Source organism: Panthera leo, chromosome C2 (assembly GCF_018350215.1).
Source record: "Panthera leo isolate Ple1 chromosome C2, P.leo_Ple1_pat1.1, whole genome shotgun sequence".
Taxonomy (NCBI): Eukaryota; Metazoa; Chordata; class Mammalia; order Carnivora; family Felidae; genus Panthera; species Panthera leo.
The window spans coordinates 88,859,359-88,879,321 of NC_056687.1; positions in this window are offsets into that span (position 1 = coordinate 88,859,359).

Below are 19,963 nucleotides of genomic sequence, written 5' to 3' on the forward strand. Positions count from 1 at the left end.
AGGTAGGAAATATAGTTAATAAGATTGTAATAACATTTGGTGACAGACGGTGACTACACTTACCGTGGTGAGCAGTAATGTATAGAATTGCTGAATCATTATATTGTATATCTGAAACTAATATAACACTGTAAGTTAATTATAAAAAAAAAAAAAAATTGAGCTGTGAGGAAAGGGATCTGGCAAGCCTGGTCCTTAGAGAAAATTTAAGTCTGAAAGGCACAAGGGCAATGCTTGTCAGTGGAGGGCTGGGAGAGAGGAGGAAGACACCTGTGGATTTAGACAAACACCAGTGAAAGTCCCAGTTCAGCCACTCTGTGTCATGGAGCCAATCATTTAACTTATTCTCCCCTTGGTTTCCTCACCGGCAAATTGTGGGCCACAAACACTTCTACTACAGGTGTGAGAAGAAAGCAATGAAGTCTGGAAAACACCTAGAAATAAGTGCTTACCTCGGTGTAAGTGCTTAGTAAGTAGTAAAGTTAAGGTTTTCTAGAAAACATAAGACACACAGAGGCCTCAGTTGCAATGATGCCGACTTTGTTAGGGTTCAACGATAACTTTGTCACTGAGGAGAGGAAGGAATAATGAATTCTGCCTGCTTAATCACCACTGTGTACAGAGTGCCTGTCACAGTTCCTGGCAAACAGTAGGAGTTCAACACAGGATTTTTTTTTTTTTTAATTATTTTTTTTTTTTTTTTGAGACAGAGAGAAACAGAGCATGAACAGGGGAGGGTCAGAGAGACAGGGAGTCACAGAGTGTGAAGCAGGCTCCAGGCTCCGAACTGTCAGCACAGAGCCCGATGCAGGGCTCGAACTCACAAGCTGTGAGATCATGACGTGAGCCAAAGTCGGAAGCTCAACCGATTGAGCCACCCAGGCACCCCAACACAGGATTTTCTTTCAATGTTGCATTCCCTTCACTTATCTGCCCCTAATGCTATTTCACCATAAATACCAAAACCAGAAATCAATCAATACTTCTGAATGAACGTTGAATGTGTATTTTTAAATAGTCAAAAGTAAGGTGATCATCCATCTATCTGGGATATCTTTCAAGAAATGCAGAAATTAAAAAAAAAACCCTTTGAGGCTTACACTTATATCAGAATTCCAACATTATTTTTGAGAGGTAGAAATAATCTTCTTTAATTAAAGTGGTGGCTTTAATACAAACCCACTGAGCTGCTCCAGGATAACTCCCGTATGTAAAGGTTGGGAGCTCTGCTTCTATTTGATCCTTTTGATTCATCAGAGGGTTGGGCTCAAGATTCATGATGAAGACCTGAACTTCAGCTTATTGAGCACACCAGGATTTACAACAACAAAATACACAGCTACACATTATGTAGAACATGAGTTATTCCATCTATTGTGAGAAAGGGACATTTTTACATCACAAACCTTTGTTACGAATATCTTTATATACTGCATAGACACTCATCACACCCCACCAAATTCGTGAAGAGATAGGAAGTCAGGGAGTTACCTAATTTGTGTCAAGAGAAGGGAAAAGATGTGTCAACAACAACATTTTCTCCATCTCAAAGACAGGTTAGAACTCTAACTGTTGCTGATTCATTGGAATTTCCCTGCTTCCTCTTTCACTGAAATGTTTTCTCTTTTCTGTTGAAGTAATAAATTGAAATCAGTAGAGCAGGGCAGAGCAAGATAATTCATGACAACAAATGGCATCTGAAATAATTGTCCTTGGTACACTATGGATATAGCTAAATCTATCTAGTCAGACTCAGTAGGACCAGATTTTTCTTGAAGATTCAGAAAATAATTTAAAATCATGAGACTTTAACCATCAAGTAAAATAAATTCAGTTGTGCTCAGCTTTAGTGTTATATTTTTAAGAATTTTTTTTTTTTACCGTGAATGAGATGAGGGGTAGCAGTTAACCAAAATAAACACTTCCAACCATTCTAGATAAAGAAAAGTTTCATCTGTGTACCTTTTTTCTCCTCCCTCTTTGCTCCTCCTGCTCTTCCATTTGCTTGCCTTTTCCTCCTCTGAGCGGTTTTCATTATTCCTGCTGCCCCAGACTCTCTTCAGACACGCCTCGATTATTGCTAGAAACCCTGATGAACACTGGTCCACAAGTAATGCTCAGCAGAATTGAGGCAATGGAGTTGTTCACCACTGGGTCCAGAAGAAGAGAGCAAACAGTGCCCTGGGAAAAAGATTTGCTGGGGCCAGCCTCCTTTCTCATACACCTGTTATGAAATTATGAGCAAATATTTAAAAGTCTTCAGGTATTAGTTTCTTTTTCTGAATAAGAACATCTCCTCTGTCTAAAGTTCATCTCCTGAGATCTTTACAGTTATAAATAGAAAGGACTTTCCCCACTCTCTCTTTCACACTGACTCTGACCTCCTACAACTGCCCAGGGAAGCCAACAACCAGTGAGTAAGTAATCAATCACTCTAGTTATCATCTGGCTAACCATGTGCTCCCAGAAACATACTTTTCATTCAAAGACTGATTTAAAGAGTATCTAATAATAACTCAGGTATGTAGAATTCATTCACTTTAGATGACTCTTCAGTACTTCTCCTCTTTAAAAAAAAAAATGACTAGAAATATTCTTTCTCTGTCAAGGATGTTTTCTCCTTTATATACACTCTGTCCCTGAATCTGAGTGTCTCTAACGTTCTGAAAGAAGACATTTAAAAAAAAAAAACTTTTTTAATGTTTATTTATTTTTGAGAGAGAGAGAGTGTGTGTGTATCAAAGCACTAGTGGGGAAGGGGACAGGGATACACAGAATCTGAAGTAGGATCCAGGCTCTGAGCTGTCAGCACAGAGCCTGACACAGGGCTCGAACTCACGAACTGAGAGATCATGACCTGAGCCAAAGTCAGACACTTAACCAACTGAGCCACTCAGGTGCCCCTGAAAGAAGACATTTTTAAATAGATTTTACATAGTTGTTGCCCAGTTACTAATTTGACAGAAAACCATTCAGGGCAAACAGGAATTGAGCCTGTAACACTCACTAAATATTGATAGAATACCTAACACTGCTATGTGAAGATATTCAACAAATATGCAACATAGTTCCTGATTTCAAAAATTTTACAACTCACTGGTGGAGATAATATTCATTGGATTTTGGGATGAAAAAGGAATACAAGTTGATCATTGTACAGACGGAAACAGGAAAAATAATTCACTATCTAGAGAATAAAACACAAAAGGGAAAAAGATGGTTTGACCACCCACAACATAAATGAAGTCCCTTCCCCACCTCCTCGTATTAGCAAGGCGACTGCCCTACTATTGGAAAAAAATCCAGAGAAGCATCCAACAGTGACATTATCCTGCAAAGATTATCAGCAGATGACAATTACAGAGCATCTCAGCGTAAGTTTTAAGTAGCTGGCTGGAGACATCTTAAAAAAAAAAAAAAAAGCAGAAAACACCAGAGCTCCTCAGAGAAGGCCTGCTGCATGCCTTCCAGCATCTGCTGCATTTGACAGATGGAGAAAAGGGTGGAGCAGACACTCTGAGGCAGAGGTGCCAAAGGGCTCTCAAAGCCACTCATTCAGGCAAGTCCTATGACAGCTGTGCAACTGTGGCTCCTGGACACAAAAGGTCAGCCTCAAGATGACAGGAGAGTAGAGTTCCTTTTTTGTTTTTGTTTTTCTTTTAGATATGGCTGGCCATCAATATGGGATGCAGCCAATTCATTGTAGATTTATGTTATTTTCTGTTAATTAAGCTTTTCATTATCACTTTGCAAAAATGTGCTTGTGACTTTTTTTATATATATATTCCCAAGAGAACTGAAAAAGGAAGCCTTTTTTTGCACTTCACCTGACCATTTCCCATGAAAGTAATGATCTGTTGAATGTACATGGATGGAAGAGCCCCAAGGGATTATTATTGTGGGAAGGGAGAAAAATGGCAGAAAAGACTCATAGGTGAAAGATACTAGAATGTGACATGGCCTGATGGGACATGTTTGGATTATTTAAAAAAAAAAAAAAAATTAGCGTTTAATTATTTATTTATTTTAATTTTTTTTAACGTTTTATTTATTTTTGAGAGCAAGAGACAGAGTGTGAGTGGGGGAGGGGCAGAGAAAGAGGGAGACACAGAATCCGAAGCAGGCTCCAGGCTCTGAGCTGTCAGCACAGAGCCCGATGAGGGGCTCGAACCCACGAACTGGGAGATAATGACCTGAGCCGAAGTCTGATGCTTAACTGAAGAGCCACCCAGGCGCCCACGTTTATTTATTTTTGAGAGACAGAGCACGAGTGGAGGAGGAGCAGAGAGAGAGAGACAGAATCTGAAGCAGGCTCCAGGCTCTGAGCTGTCAGCACAGAGTCCGACACGGGGCTCAAACCCACGAACTGTGAGATCATGACCTGAGCGAAGCTGGCTTCTTAACTGACTGAGCTACCCAGGTGCCCCCTTGTTTAGATTATTTAAAAAGAGAAAAATAGATTCCAAATGAACTACAAGAAGATAAAAGGCTAAAACTAATGGCGAAAAATTAAGCATTAAACAAGTGGTAGCAGCTTTGAGTTCAACAGATGTTGATAATGTTTGGGGGCAGGGAGGGAAGCAGAGCAGCTACTGGTAAAGAACAATATTCAGGGGGTGCCTGGGTGGCTCAGTAGGTTCAGTATCTGGCTTGATTTCAGCTCAGGTCATGATCTCAGGGCTTGTGTCAGGCTCTACACTGTCAAGGCAGAGCTTGCTTGGGATTCTCTCTCTCCCTCTTTCTGCCCCTCCCCAGCTGGCTCGCTCACTCTGCCTCTAAATACATACATACATAAACATTTTTTTAAAAAAGAACAATTTTCAGTGCAGGTGGAAGAAGCAATGCTCTATGACCCAAGATATTTGTTGCTCACCTGCTTTTTTGACTTTAATGTTTAGGGTTCTGCTCCAATGCTTAAGCAGTTATTTGTGGCTTTCATTGGCAAAGCCATTCTTTTTCTTTCTACTGGACAAATAAGAATGGGGTCAACCCATTCAGCAAGAGTGAAGGCGTTCAGTAGGGTCTACTTAGATTTGAATATTTTGTTTATAATCCATACCCTGTGATGGTTCCTTCTGTGGCACATGAGCTAGACCACAGTGCCCCCATATTTGGTCAAACATCGGTCGGGATACTGCCGAAAGGCTCACACTCTCTCTCTCTCTTTCTCTCTCCCTCTCTTTTTTAGATAAGATAAATATTTAAATCAGTAGACTTTGAATAAAGCAAATTACCATCCATAATGACTGGGCCTCATCCAATCTGTTGAAGGTCCTCAGGGGGAAAAACTAAGGTTCCCCCAAGGAAGAGGAAATTCTGTCTCCAGACTGCCTTTAGACTCAATTTGCAACATCAGTTCTTTCCTGGGTTTCCACTCTGCCAGTCTGCCTTGCCAATTTCAGACTTGACAGCCCCATAAGTCACATGAGCGAATTCCTTAAAATAAGTATCTCTTAATAGACAGTTTTCCTATTGGTTCTGTTTCACTGGAAAACACTGACTAATATGCACACCTTTAGGATTTAAAATCATTAACTTCAAATTAAAAAGGAATTTGACTTTATTCAGACATTCTGAATAAAGAATGACTTTTTATTAAATAAACTTAAGTGAAACTTACATAACTGATTCTAGAAACATAAAAAAAAAAAAAAAAAAAAAAAAAAACTTCTGGACTAAGTTGCAAACCTAGGATCCTAGGAACCCAATAATATAGTCTGGATTCATGATTATCCTCTATTTTTTTTTTTTCCATCTTTTCATCTTACACTCTATCAGTGTTTCCAAGTAGGACCAGGTACCCAGTTATATTTTTGTCAAAATTTTGCTACCTCTCCAGAAAGTCTTCTATACCCTCTCTGAATACATTCCCTTTCTTAACTGTTCTTTTCTTTAAAAGGACCATTGTAGTAAAAATAACAAGTACTGGGGCGCCTGGGTGGCGCAGTCGGTTAAGCGTCCGACTTCAGCCAGGTCACAATCTCGCGGTCCGTGGGTTTGAGCCCCGCGTCAGGCTCTGGGCTGATGGCTCGGAGCCTGGAGCCTGTTTCCGATTCTGTGTCTCCCTCTCTCTCTGCCCCTCCCCCGTTCATGCTCTGTCTCTCTCTGTCCCAAAAATAAATAAAAAATGTTGAAAAAAAAAATTTAAAAAAAAAAATAACAAGTACTTTGAGGTCAAAGCAATGTGAGTTTTAATCCTGGATCCAAAGCAAGCATTAGCTGTGTGATCTTGCCCAAGTTACTTAAACTCTCTGAAAATCAATTTTCTTATCTCTCAAGATCTTCACAGTCAGTGTGCATAATAAATAAGGTAATGAATGCCCTGAACATTCTATTTATAAAGAAGGGACTGATTGCCACGAAAACCTGTATCTTGTAACTTATGTAACTTCTTCGTTTCCTTAGTTTAAAAGTTGCTGATAACAAAACAGATAAACAAATTAGGAAGTAAATAATGTCTCTGCCATGGTTAGCAGCTGAAAAGAAAGCCCAAGTTACCGCAACTTAATAAAAATTGTATTTCTTACTCATATTACAGACCAATGTGGGATGATGGGGGGTAGTCTGATCCACACAGTCATTCATGAGCCCAGACACTTTCAGTCTTGGGATTCTACCCTCATATTGGCCCTTAAAGTTCTCTCTTTAAAGCCCGCTGTTGAGAAAGAAAGGCAGAGAAAAGAGTGATGAGCATGCATGGCAGCTTTTATGGGCCATTCCTAAAATGGCACCTATCACACCAGTTCACATCCAATTGGCCAGAACTCTATTGCATGGCCTTCCCTAGAAAATGTAGTGTTGCCTTATGCCCAGGGAGATGAAAACAAAGATGTTGATGAACTGGGGCATACGTTTCTATCTCCTGAGCCCTAAAAACCTATTCGTTTTATCAAGTTTGTCCACCTGTAACTTCCCATTGCTTGTACACATGCTTTGATCTGTTTTCAGGACTTTGTGTCTTACACAGATTCATAGGAACACATGTTTCCCTGTCAGCAGAATTTAATGCTGGGGAAAGAGGTTAGCCATAAGACCCTTGGTGTCTAAAGTAGGAAACAGAGCTGCTTAGAGGGAAGAGGGAAAAATAGACTCATAGTGCAAAAGAAAACAGTAAATTTCACACTACTCTAATGAGATCATCAAAAGTCTACCCAACCACAAGAATCAAGTATGAGAAGCTCTGTCTTCTATGACAATGTTGCCTTGTAAGGCAAGGGAGTACCTAACCCTTCTGAGCTTTTTAAATCCCACACCCAGAAACAGTCGTGAGGGGCCAGAGCCTCACAGAACATCCGAGAAGTCAGTCTACCTGTGGGTTGCAAATGCCAACAGTAAGTGATGGTGGTCAGGAAAAGGTACTCACTCTCATGGACTCTTTCAAAGCCCTAAGAGAGGTTGAGGTAGAAACAAACATAAGGGGCACCTGAGTGGCTCAGTCAGTTAAGCATTGGACTTTGACTCAGGTCATGATCTCATAGTTTATGAGTTCAGGCCCTGCATCAGGCTCTGCGCTGACAGCTCCGAACTCAGAACCTGGAGCCTGCTTCAGATTCTCTGTCTCCCTCTCGCTCTGCCCCTCCCCCACTTGCACTCGCTCACGCTCGCTCTCTCAAAAATAAACAATAAAAAAAGATACAAACATAAGGCAGACTCCCCAACTTACCACTTTCTTTTCTTTCTTCTGAATCTTATCCACATTGTGTGTTCATGAGAAAGCCCCAATTTTCTACTGTACCCACCCTATGGGCTCCTTCCCACCCTGTCCAAACAGAAATCTTTACCTGAAGGCATGTAGCACCCCCAGGACATGATAGTGAGTTGAGACCAAAGGGACACCCCACACACCCCTTACTAAACTGTCAGCTTCACCCCTGTTTAGCTACCATGCTAGAATGTTCCAACACTAGCATTGGGATTAGGCAGTGGAGGCCTCTGAAAAACTAGAGCTATTATCTGACAGTGCTAATTGTCACTATTATTATTACTATCCACTATTAAAGTGGTTACTGTGTGCTCACAACTTTATGTATATTATGCGATTAATCCTACCATAACCTTAGCAGTATTATTACCTCCATTTTAAAAAGGAAAACAAAGTTTTAGTGAGGTTAAGCAAACAGCCTAGGGCAGCATAGCTAATAAAAAGACAGAGCCAGGATTCAAACCTAATTTCTGTCTGACGCCTCCTACATGAAGCAATTACGGCTAACGTTTGTTGAGAGCTTACCACATGCCAGTCATTGTTCTAAGCAATTCACTGGTGTTAACAATCATATAGAGCAGATACTGTTATTATCGCCAGTTTGCCAATGACGACACAGAAGCCCCGAGTGAAGTGATTGCCCAAGCCCTTCAAACATTAAGTGGGAGGGTTGGGACTGGAACACAGGACTCTCTGCTTCAAGACTGGGTAACTCTTTCTGCAAGTCATTCTGTTTTAACTATAAAAATTTCAGAAATAGGCGTGCCTGTGGCTAAGTCAGTTAAGTGTCCGATTTTGACTCAGGTCATGATCTCATGGTTCTTGGGTTCAAGCCCCACGTGGGGCTCTGTGCTGACAGCTCAGAGCCTGGAGCCTGCTTCAGATTCTGTGTGTGTGTGTCTCTCTCTCTCTGCCCCTCCCCCACTCATTCTCTCTCTCTCTCTCAAAAATAAATGAACATTAAAAAAAATTCTTTGAATTTAAAAAATATTTAGAAAGATCATATATATCTATGATATGCCATCACCTAGATTTACAAATCATTAGCGTTTTGCCATATTTGCCTCAATTTTTATTGTTGATGTATTTTAACATAAGCTACAGATATCATAACATTTCCCTCCCTAGTACTTCAGCACATATCCCTAAACAAAGCTATTTTCTTACATAATCACTTTACTATTATCACATCTGACAAAACTTATTAGTAATTCCCTAATATCACATTCAAAATTTTTGAACTGTTCCAAAAATATCTTTTTCACAGCTGATTTGTTCACATCTATATCCTTGGAAGGCCATAGCATTTGCTTATGATGTGACTCTAAAAACACCTCCTCCCCACTCTCTTTTTGTACCATGGCATTAGTTTTTGAAAAGTCTAGACTGGTTGTCTATAAAATGATCTGGCTTCTAGATTTTTTCATGACTTCCGTATGGTGCTTAAGTTTTTCCTCTAGCTTCTGTCTTCCCTACGAAGTGGAAGTTATATGTAAAGCCTGAATAGACTCACTGTTGGCAAGAATACTTCATAGGTGATATCGCTACATCACATTGTACCACATCTGGATCTTCACAGTATCTGGTCACCCTATCAAAAGTGGGGTCAATTGCACCTAAGGAGTCAAGGTAATGACATCCAGATACTTCTACTGCAGACCCACATTCCTTTCCTTTCAATCAGCAAGCAATCTGGGGGAGTATGTGATGATGGTCCCCATCAAGCCCTCATTCAGTGTGCCAGCATCCATTGAAGAATCTTGCTTGTATTATCAATCTATCAGGGGCTGCAAATGGTGACTTTCCAACCATATTATTCCATCTACATTCAGAGCTGGCATTTTTCTACAAGGAAAAGTTTTCCTTCATCACTCAGGGCTACTTGGTTTTCCCAAAATACAGGGGTGTTTTTCTGAAAAAAAAAAACAATATTTAATTATTTTAAATTACCAATTATCGGAGTAAGGAATTAGTGAAATAATCACCTCCAGTGGTGGAAAACAAGTTTTGTTTTGGGAGATTTTTTAAGGGTCATTACATAGTTTAAGGGTCATTGAGAGTACATTATGTTCAATCATTATTTTATTTTCAAGTTGTCTCATACTTGGTAACTACATACTCTCAACTCTAATGCTACCAAACCTGGATTAGGGCCTAAATTCAAATCCTGTGTTCCACATAGTATCTGGGTGGCTCTTGCTCTCTGTGCCTCTGTCTCTTCAGAAATAAAATTGGAATAAGTAACCATATACAGCTTAAAAGGTAGTAACTACATGAGACAGGTCAAGACCAAGCTTAGCAAAGGGTGTGACACAGAATGTGATACGTGTTGACTATTCCTATTTTCAAACCAATAACATTACCATCTCATACTAAGTCTGCATTAAGGAATGGACTAGAGTCTAGGGATTGAGTGGTGGAGGGAAGACCAAGGGTCACTAAAGTCTTAGAGAGACAGTTATCACCCTCAAAGCAGCACAATGGTGGAGGGTTTGGGAAAGTTAAGGAACAGGTAATGGAACAAGGTGCCCCCGTGGATGGAAAGGAGCCAAAAGAAAAGTGACAATTCCCTGAAAAACAACATTTTGTTTATTGTTATTTCAGTTTTCCCAAGGTCTCCTATATTCTGAAATGTCAAAAAGAATGCTGCTGAAGCCAGAGCTGAGTGACAGCTCCAGAACCTGTCAGGGCCCGTTCCTGGCAGCAGGTCACCTGCCTACCTGTGCTGCCAGCCCACAGCAGGCCACAGGTGGGGTTAATGGCGGCGGCTGCTTGGTTCTTGAGAGGCTGTGAGGAGAGATTACAGGTAAGGAGACAGGGTCAATGTCATTTTAAAAGGACAAAAATCATATAAGGTATGAAAAATATGTATTTTCCTGTCAAAACCTCCCACAGGGACTGAAAGGATTTTAAGTGAAAAATATAATTTAAAATGATATTAAAGTGAGAAAGAGGGTGGCTCAGTCGATTGAGCATCTGCCTCTTAATTTCGGCTCAGGTCATGATCCCAGGGTCATAGGATCAAGCCCCACATCAGGTGCTTCACTGGGTGTGGAGCCCTCTTAGGATTCTCTAGCTCTCTGCCCCTTTCCCCTGCTGATGCTCTCTACCTCTCTTAGAAAAAAAAATAAATAAATAAATTAATTAATTAATTAATTAAATAAAACAGAGAAAGATTAATATAGTTTCTTTGAATTGTACTGAGAAGCACTGGTCTTCCCCCAAGCCAAAGTAAAGGAGAAGAAAATGCCACTTAATCTGAAACTTTGAGAGGCACCTGGGTGGCTCAGTTGGTTAAGCGACCAACTTCGGCTCAGGTCATGATCCCACAGTTTGTGAGTTTGAGTCCCTTTTCAGGCTCTGTGCTGACAGCTCCAAACCTGGAGCCGGCTTCGGATTGTGTCTCCCACTCACGTGCTCTCTCTCTCTCTTTCTCAAAAATAAATAAAACAGTAAAAAAAATTTTTTTAACTGAAACATTGACGGAAAATTTTGAATTTTATATTATTTTTCTTCAGTGCCACAATGTCCATTTCATTCTGGAGCTATATTTCTATTGTAAATGCATAGTAATCAAAAGGAAAAAGAAGTTAATAGAAAGCTTGCTAATGGGGCGCCTAAGTGGCACAGTCGGTTAAGCGTCTGACTTCAGCCAGGTCACGATCTCACGGTCCGTGAGTTCGAGCCCCGCGTCAGGCTCTAGGCTGATGGCTCGGAGCCTGGAGCCTGTTTCCGATTCTGTGTCTCCCTCTCTCTCTGCCCCTCCCCCGTTCATGCTCTGTCTCTCTCTGTCCCAAAAATAAATAAAAAAAAAAAGTTGAAAAAAAAAATTAAAAAAAAAAAAAAGAAAGAAAGAAAGCTTGCTAAGAGGGATTTCTTGAAATTAAGAGCTGTTGTGCCTCCCCCTCCCCCCAGGCTCTACCCTTCAGAATATTTGCTAGGTCACCACCCCCCCATCCATCCTAGACACGAGCAGTGGTGTTATAGACAAAAAATCACATAGAGACCATGTTCCTTACTGAGCATGCTCATGCACATGGAGTATGAGGGAACGTGAAGGAGGGAGGGAGGGTGGTGGGTGCTTCCTTTTTTTTTTTTTAACCTTTGCTTGCAAAAAATTTGTTTCCCTCAGAACTCACCAGGTGCTGAGGTTTATAGAAATGACTGGAGTTATATCATTCATCCAAATCTTCCTGCCTCTTCATTAGGTGTGGTGCTCACGGCACCCGAAACTCCCAGGCAGGCCTCTTTTCAATGCATGTTAACTTGGCTTTATAATCACATTCAGTGACTAGCACGCCTCAGTAGAATGTTGAGTGATTCGAAAAACACTTGGCTCCCAGACAAGAATAGTAAAACAAAGCTAAGTGTGTAACACTTAACAAAGGAACATTCAGAATTTTCCTTCTGGCAGAATCAAAGCAGCAAAGAACACCCTCACCCTCTTCTCCCAAATAAAAATCAGGGAAAACATCCTGGAAAATAAATCCCAAGAACTAGAAGTCAGTTACTGTTAAGAAACACGAAGTTTTAGACCATTCATTCTCATGTTGTACTTCTAACCAAGGCCATTAAATAATCTCAGAAAATTTTGGCTGATTATCTTCTTTCTGCTTGGTTGGTATTTCTGTACCAAAATGTTCAGATGGGAGGGAAATAAAGGCCCAGCAGCTCAAATTCAAAAAAAAGTTTGAACTGGAACTCATTTATTTGTATTTCAAAATTCTGAGGCAGATTACCTGGAAGGTATCCCAAACCTCAGAAGCCAAAAGTTCTGCCAAACATTTTTCGGCTTGGCAATTGGTAATATAATACAGCCAGATCATTAAAGAAATCCTGTTCTGAATTCCCTTGAAGTTTCTAAGGCAAAGTTTAAACAAAAATTATTTCCTTCAGAGACTCGTATGCATGATAAGATTCCATCTGTGCATAAGGAATCAGCGTAGATTAAACGCCTTGACTAAGAAAAAACAAACACAACAAAAATAAACCTACATTTCATTTCTAACTCTAGACCTGCATGACTGTGTGTTCGTGAAGCAAAAAATCTGTCCTATCTGAAGAAGGAGTTGTTGATTACCCTCTTTGCCTTATCATGGCTGTATCATTCCTTTGTTTTTCAACAATCATGTATTGAAAACACATTATAAAGAAGGTCCCGTGCCAGACACCACGTAAAGAAACAAAGACGAAGATACATAAACCTTGTCCTAATGGGACATAATATACGGTCAGTAGGCAGGGAAAGAAGATACATAGAAATAAGTGATAGGATGTCAATAAGATGGCAAGAATTACATACCTCAGGAAGGATAAGATAAGGTGCTCTGGGCATTCAGAGAAGGGAAATGTTATTTACAATCAAGAGGTCAGGACAGATTTCAGAAAGGAGGCGGCATGAGAGCTGTGTCTTTAAGGGTATATGGAATTTGGACAAAATGGAGAAGGCCGTTGAGTATCACGTAGTGCCTTATTGTCTAAAACACTATATCTGCTCATTTCCACCCTGGGTCGTATTTAAGTCCACTTAGATCTTTAAGCCAAAACTGATTATGTGAGAACATGTATTTCTTTCTTGCGTGTTAAAATCAAGCTGGATACAATCTCACAATTCTATGTAATCACAGTTTATGTTATGTGCTGCAATTTATTTTTTCCATCTGAATTGTTTCAAGACAACTTCTTCCTAAATTAACTTTACCAGGAACAGATTAAACCCATGAAATCCAGTGGTGTCATGAAGGCATCCACTACTCAAAACCATTGGGAAAACGGAAGTCTGAATTATTCAGCCTCGTAAGCGCATTCCCACTTTCCCTGTGAAGTGTGCTTATAAAAAGGATCATCTCTTTGCCATCATTCCATTGTGTCAATCTATGGGATGATCAAAATCCACTTTTCTAATCCAACTCATCTAAATCAGCATTTACTGGGAAGTTACTTCTCCAAAGACACTGAGCCACTTTCCGAAGATACAGATGAACTGCAGGCGTCTCACAGCCTAGAGGCCTCAGAGCCATCTCTAATGCAGAGTAAAATTATAGACAGAATCTGTGTACACATAGATTCCTGAAAGCACAAGGGATGAGTATATTTGATACTCACACTCTATGTAAGAAATGAAGTTGGGGTTTTTTTTGCATATTTAGATTTATATTCCTGTTATTTAGCCATCTAATTGTAAGAGAGGCTCAAAATGTTCTTTAAACTTTTTGAAATCCCCCTTAGAGCCTATTGATACATAGATCACAAAAAGCTAATACTATTTAAATGATCTGCCAATAATCATATTGCCAATAATCAGACAAAAGACTGGTTTTATTTACCAAACTGGAATCTGAGTGATTTTTCCTATTTTGCAATGTTCAAAGATTTGCCACGATTGAAGATGTTGAAACTGTATCACATACTTTGAAGGCAATTTTAAAATATACAAGTCTAGGATACCACTAACCTGTGCCTCAGTTTCCTCATCTTTAAAATGGGGATTATAACACATAGCATTTATAGAGGTAAAATGAATTAGTACCATGTAAGAACAGCATGTAAACCATGGTATCATAAAAGTGTATTATTGATTGTATTATCATTATTGTCCTCAATAATTGTCATATAGAAGTTCACCAATGTAGGACCATTGACTAAAACATATGTGTTGTTTAATAGATATACCAAAATTTATATATCCCTGGGTGTGTTAGCCTTTCATAAAATGACTTACAATCCTACTTCTTAAGTTAAAAATGGACATCAATTCTGAGACATAGCTTATGCATTAAAAACACCACACGTATATACTCAGCACTTTATGGTTTTACAAAGCACATTTATAGTGAAGGAATTAATTTTTCTTTCACATTATATAATTCAGCTCCACTGCCAATCATAAATGACAAGCATTTAATGTATTTGCCCATTTTGGCTCCTGCTCGAAATATATCTAAGTATCGAAATTGTTCAGGCATACCTTGTTTTATTGTGCTTTGCTTTATTGTACTTTGCAAATACTGCTGTTTATATTTTATTTATTTTTTATTTTATTTTTATTTATTTATTTTTTTTTACAGATCGAAGGTTTGTGGCAACCCTGTGTGGAGCAAACCTATCAGCACCATTTTTCCGACAGCATTTGCTCATGCTCACTGCATATCTCTGTGTCACATTTTGGTAATTCTCCCAATACGTCAAATTTCTCCACTATGAGCGTATTTGTCAGGGTGATCTGTGATGAGTGATCTCTGATGTTACTCTGTGGTGTCATGAACCACACTCAAATAAAATGGCAAGCTTAACAAATGTTGTTGTGTTCTGACTGCTCCACGGACCCGCCATTCCCTCATCTACCTCACCTCTACTTGGGCCTCCCTATTCCCCGAGACACAACAATATTGAAATTAGGCCAATTAGTAACTCTACAATGGCCTCTCAGGGAAAGAGTCACACGTCTCTCACTTTAACTCAAAGGCTATAAATGATTCAGTTTAGAAAGGAAAGCATGTCAGAAGCTGAAATGGGCCAAAAGCTGGGCCTCTTGTACCAAATGTTATCCAAATTGTAAATGCAAAGGAAAAGTTTTTAAAGGAAGTTAAAAGTGATGCCTCAGCAAATATATAAAAGATAAGAAAGCAAAACAGCCTAATTGCTTACATGCAGAAAATTGTAGTGGTCTGGGTAGATCACACCAGCCACCACATACCCTTAAGCCAGTGCCTAGAGCAAGGCCCTAACTCTCTTCAAGTCTATGAAGGCTGAGAGAGGCAAGAAAGTTGCGTTAGAAGTATGAAGCTGGCAGAGTTTGGTTCATGAAGTTTAAGGAAAGAAGACATCTCCATAAAATAAACGTACAAGGTGAGGCATCAAGTGCTGATATAGAAGCTGCTGCAAGTTTTCTAGAAGATCTAGCTAACTAATGAAGGTGGCTATACTAAACAACAGATTTTCAATGCAGAGATGCCATCTAGGACTTTCATTGCTAGAGAGGAGAAATCAATGCCTGGTTTAAAATTTTCAATGGACAGGCTGACTCTCCTGCTAAGGGCTAACATACCTGGTGACTTTAAGTTGAAGCCAATGCTCATTCACCATTCTGAAAATCCTAAGGCTCTTAAAAATTATGCTAAATCTACTCTGCCTGTGCTCTATAAGTGGAACAAAGCCTGGATGACAACACATCTGTAGTGTTTACAACACAGCTTACTATTTTAAGCCCACTGTTAAGATCTACTACTCAGAAAAAAAAAAAGATTCCTTTCAAATTGCTTCTTATTGAAAATGTATCTGGTCACCTAACTGCCCTAATGGATATGTGCAATAGCAGGTTGTTTTCACGCCTGCTAACACAATATCCATTCTTCAGTCCATGGATCAAGGAGTAGTTTCAACGTTGGGTCTTATTATTTAAGAAATATATTTCATCATGCTGTATCTGCCACAACTAGTGATTGCTCTGATGGATCTGGGCAAAGTGACTTGAAAACCTTCTGGAAAGGACTCACCATTCTAGATGCCATAAAGAATATTTGTGATCCATGGCAAGAGGTCAAAATATCAAAATATCAAAATTAAGAAGTAGATTCTAATCCTCCTGGATGAGTTTGAAGGGTTCAAAACTTCAGTGGAGGGAGTAACCATAAATGTGATAGAAACAGCAAGAGAACTAGAATTACAAGTGGAGCCTGAAGATCGGACTGAATGGCTGCAATCTCATGACAAAACTTGAACAGTGAGGAGTTGCTTCATAGGGGATGAGCAAAGAAAGTGGCTTTTGAGATGGAATCTACACCTGGGGAAGATGCTGCAGATTGTTGAAATGACAACAAAGGATTTAGAATATTCCATAAACTTAGTAGATAAACCACAGCAGGTCTGAGAGGACTTACTCCAATTTTAAAAAGTTCTACTGTGGGTAAAATGCTTTCAAACAGCATCACTATGACAGAGAAATCCTTTGTGAAAGGAAGAGCTCATTGACGTCTCAGACTTCTTTGTTGTCTTATTTTAAAAAATTGCCACAGCCAGGCCAGCCTTCAGCAACCACCACCCTGATCAGTCAGCAGCCAACAACATCCAAGCAAGACCTGCCACCAGCAAAAAGATTATGATTCTCTGAAAGCTCAGATGATAGTAGCATTTTTCAGCAACCAAGTACTTTTTAATTAAGGTATGTACATTATTTTAGACATAATGCTATTGAACTTTAATAGACTGCAGTATAAACATAACTTTTATATATATTGTAAAAATGTATATTTTATATACATTGGGAGAATGCATTTGCTTGCTTTATTGTGAGATTTGCTTTATTATGGTGGTCTTTAATCAAACCCCCTGTATCTCCAAGGCATGTCTGTAACTAACATCTGCAGTAGCTTTTTTTAATTTTGTTTTTGATGTTTATTCATTTTTGAGAGAGACAGAGACAGAATGCGAGTGGGTTGGGGCAGAGAGAGAGGGAGGCACAGAATCTAAAGCAGGCTCCAGGCTCCGAGCTGTCAGCACGGAGCCTGACGCAGGGCTCTAACTCACAAGCTGTGAGATCATGACCCGAGCCAAAGTCGGAGGCTCAACTGACTGAGCCACCCAGGCACCCCTTGCAGTGGCTTTTTAACCAATGAACTTCTAAAGGTCTTTTTATTATGATTATAAAATACCTATGCAAACATTCCTGTGAACCCACCCCTCCCAGGCTCACAGTGTCCCATAGGGGCAGCTGTGTCTTACTAATTCCTTTCTATACCAGTTCCAATAGCTCAGTGGGTAAAAGAGGGGAAAATAAACACACACACTTCTAACTTTCCAGACTACTAACTGGCCTGCCATTTCCCTGGCCAACATCCTCAAAAATATGATAATAAAGTGGTTTGTGCAACCGTGAAAGAGTGGGTCCATTTTCCTGGGTCACAGCCAAGGGAGAAAAGGGAGGTGTCCAAACACAGCTGCACTTACTTCTCCCTGCTCAGCCATTTCAGAGAACTAGATTCACTATACCTGGAAGAAGGTCAAATAAGGGACAAAACAGAAGACCCTCTGGGTTGATTGGTTCTGTACAGATCCTGTAGTGGGCTTCTTCAGGCCTTTGCTACAAAACCCCTCTCTCTTTGGCAATAAAACAATAAATATAGGGCTGACCAAAGACAAAAACCAGTCAAATCCCATTATCACAGGAATTTAATTCAATCTTACTCTTTAACATCTTCAATATAGTTGATTAGAGTGAACATTAATTAACATGAGTGGGTGATAAATTGGCATCTGGATTGTCATTTGTGTTAGAGATTGTGTTACAAAGAAATGGGTCAAAGTTGGACTTTCACCTAATGGCAGACTGAGAAAAGAGAAAGGATATGCGACCTCTATTTTCTACCAGCTGTATACCTAGTGGGTTGGGTAAACACTGTAAGACAGTGTTGACACTCTGTTTTAGTCACACAACTAAAATAAACATTATTTATTGTCATACAACAATCAAGATCAGGAAAATCTTTTCATCCAACCCCTTGCTTTAAAGGGGAGCAAACAGGGGCACCTGGGTGGCTCAGTCAGTTAAGTGTTCAACTTCAGCTCAGTCAGGATCTCATGTTCATGGGTTTGAACCCCATTTTGGGCTCTGCTGACAGCTCAGAGCCTGGAGCCTGCTTCTGATTCTGTGCCTCCCTCTCTCTGTGTCTCTCCCCTGCTTGTGCTCTGTCTCTCAAAAATAAATAAACATTAAAAATATTTTTTTAAATAAAGATAAAGAGGAGCAAGCAAGCACAGAGTAACTTGCCCAGACGAGCGGCCACTTAGGAGGTACCATCTCTAATGAGGTCTCTCTCAAGTTCTAGCATGAAATCTCTTAAGACTGGTCCAGCTTTCGCTGAGCACCCTATTTTCTGTTTACGTGTAACATCTTCGTAAGATGTACCACAAACTTCAGTACTTATTTATTGTATATTATTTACTGTTGCTTTATGCAGGTTAGTCCTCTCTTTAATTTTATCATTAGCTCCTTGAGGGCTAAACAGTGCTGAATCTTTCCACTCTGCCTCCAATGCCTCCTGGCAACAGCACTGAAAATTCGGCATTGACCGAGCTCCTTCCATTTGCAAACAAACCCAGAGGGGCCAGGTTCAACAGAGCTCTGTCCTCCTGGAGTTTACATTGGAATAGGTAGAAAGCTCTACTGCTGTCTACTGTGAAGGTATAGACACAGGGTTTTTTTTTGTTTTGTTTTGTTGTTGTTGTTGTTTCAAATGCAAGTAACAAGGAGATTAATTCACCTAAAAGCATCTAAAAAAAACCCAAAAACCTACTGGAAGTGTGGCCCAAGGACCAGTGCTGGTTTCATATGAAATAAATTCAGAGTAGGCATTTAGAAACTTTTATATCAATTCACAAAGTAAAAATTATGTGCTGAGTCTCATAAAAAAATTACAACTTGTGCTTTATAGGTCTGTGAACAGTGTGGAAATTTAAAAAAAAGAAGAAGAAGAAGAAGAAGAAGAAAGAAGGAGAAGGAGAAGGAGAGAGAGAGAGAGAGAGAGAGAATGGCCTTTCCTCACCAAGAATTTGAGACTCATTTAGATGAACAAGCCTTGACCTGGGGCTGGCAGAGGGGGAGGATTTCCACCGCCAGATACATGGAAGCCGGTGGAGCCAGGATGATCAGCACCATCAACTGAGCGGAGAGGGTGCAGGTAAGGAGTGAGGAAGCACCAACCAGTGAAGAGAGCAGACAGGGGACTCTCCTGTCTGTGGGAGGAGTGCGGGAACCCAGAATTAGTCAGTGAGAGCCAAAGGTGGGGAGATTTCATTTCAAGCTGTAGAGTGTGGACCTTATTGTGTCAGCAATGGAGAGCTATGGAAAGTTTTTGACTGGAAAGTACCATAACAGAGTCTGCCCGTGGGTAGAGAACTCTCAGTAGCTACTTGCTAACTGAACTGTTGTGTATATGGCTCCAGTGACTGTAAACTCAAATGCCTACCCAGGCCTGAAAGGTCCTCTAAACAGGAAGGCTTGCAGATATAGCTGACACTTGTCTCATCTAACGAGGCACCTATTCTCCAGAGCTAGTCTACCATTTTCTTTTGGAAATCCACAGCCCATGACCCAGACAGCCAATCTTTCAAGAGGGAACGAAATGCCAGATTTATCTGCTAATTCCTAAATTTTATTCTTTTAACGTTTATTTATTTTGAGAGACAGAGCACAACTAGGGGAGGGGCAGAGAGAGAGGAAGAGAGAGAATCCCAAGCAGTGTCCATGCTCAGCACGAAGCCCAA